Source organism: Elephantulus edwardii, unplaced genomic scaffold (genome assembly GCF_000299155.1).
Source record: "Elephantulus edwardii isolate Elephantulus edwardi_28Jun2011 unplaced genomic scaffold, EleEdw1.0 scaffold00029, whole genome shotgun sequence".
Lineage (NCBI taxonomy): Eukaryota > Metazoa > Chordata > Mammalia > Macroscelidea > Macroscelididae > Elephantulus > Elephantulus edwardii.
In genome coordinates this window covers 18,337,007-18,338,710 of record NW_006399779.1, presented here as the reverse complement: position 1 = coordinate 18,338,710, position 1,704 = coordinate 18,337,007, and the positions used below count along the sequence as shown (strand labels likewise).

Sequence of the window (1,704 nt, the reverse complement as noted above, 5' to 3'; positions counted from 1 at the left end):
GCTTGCATCCAAAACAATTTTAAGTAGGTTTTTTTAAATTTAATATGATTCATTGCATAAAAATTTGGCTGGAGGAGGATGGAACTATACTGTTTACTTAGATTCCATATTAAAAAAATAATAGGCTACTGTTGTTGTACTGTTACTCTATATTATTGAGTCAGAACCTACCCATAGCTGTCCGTCCAGTGAGTTTTCAGAGTCAATAATTTCTTGGGAGGATATTACCCATCTTTTTCCTGTGGATCATCTGGTGGATTTGAATCAGGTACATTTTGTTGGCAACATAATTCCTGTTGTTGTTGTTATGTGCCGTCGAGTCGTTTGCGACTAATAGCGATCCTATGTACCACAGCCCTAAACCCTGCTCTATCCTGTGCCAATTGCATTGCCTCTGACACACCCATCCCGATTACCCCAGTCACTGAATCAATCCACCTCATAGAGGGTCTTCCCCTCCTGAGCTGTCCCTCCACTCTACCCAGCATGATGTCCCTCTCCAAAGACCTGTCTCTCCTTGCAACATGTCCAAAGTATGTCAGACGAAGCCCCAGAATCTTTGCCTCCAAGGAGTAGCCTGGCTTAACCCTCTCCAAGATGAATCTGTTTGTTTTCTTGGCAGTCCATGGTACATTCAATACTCTTTTCCAGCACCACAGCTCAAAGGCTTCAATTCTTCTTCTGTCCTCCCTAGTCATTGTCCAGCTCTCTGATGCATAGCAAGTGATTGTAAAGACCATGGCCTGTATCAGGTGCACATTTGTCTTCAAAGAGACACTGTTGCTCTTGAGTACTTTAGAGAGGTACCTAACAGCAGACTTTCCCATCGTAGTACGTTTTTTGATTTCCTGGCTGCTGGTGCCAAGAGTGTTGACTATGGAGCCGAGCAAACTGAAGCTGTGAACAATCTCAATCTCTTCACCATCCATCCTGATGCTACCAATTGGTCTAGTGGTCAGAATCTTTGTCTTCTTGACATTGAGCCTCAGTCCATACTGAAGGCTGCAGTCCTTGACCCTCTGCAGTAAGTGCATGAGGTCCTCCTCAGTTTCAGTGAGCAAGGTTGTGTCATCTACATAACACAGATTGTTGATAGATCGTCCACCAATCCTAACGCTGCGCATCTCCTCATAGAGCCCAGCCTCTCAGATAATCTGCTCTGCATACAGGTTGAAAAGGTATGGAGATAGGACACATCCCTGGCACACACCCTTCCCAATTTTGAACCATTCAGTGTTGCCCTGCTCTGTTCTGACAACTGCCTCTTGGTCCAAATATAGGTTTCACATTAGCACGATTAAATGTTCTGGGATTCCCATTCTGTCTCTGTGGCACAATCGGTTAGCGCATTCAGCTGTTAACTGAAAGGTTGGTGGTTCAAGCCCACCCAGGGACGTAGCATGATGCTTTTAATTCCTGTATTACACATAAAATGAGAACGTTTATGTATTATTACTGTGGAAGAATGATGGGAGAAAGATCCCATTGTACAAGAGAATGTGAGATGAAAGAGAAATATAAAACCATCCTTGAAATTATTATTTCAGATCAGGATCTTTTCAATTACTTCTTATGTTATTTAGAACAGGATAATGAATAACAGAAGAAAAAAAAAGGTGTCTTTGAACTGTGGTATTGGAGGAGAATACTAAATATCCCATGGATTGCCAGAATAACAAACAGTTATGTCTTAGAGAAGGCGAC

At 42.4% G+C, this 1,704-nt stretch overlaps 1 non-coding gene across 1 annotated transcript; it reads left to right on the top strand.

The window, feature by feature from the left end:
- Nucleotides 1-1,322: 1,322 nt before the first annotated feature.
- Nucleotides 1,323-1,396, top strand: TRNAN-GUU. The gene has a single exon. It is a non-coding gene; the product is annotated as a tRNA-Asn (tRNA).
- Nucleotides 1,397-1,704: the final 308 nt, after the last annotated feature.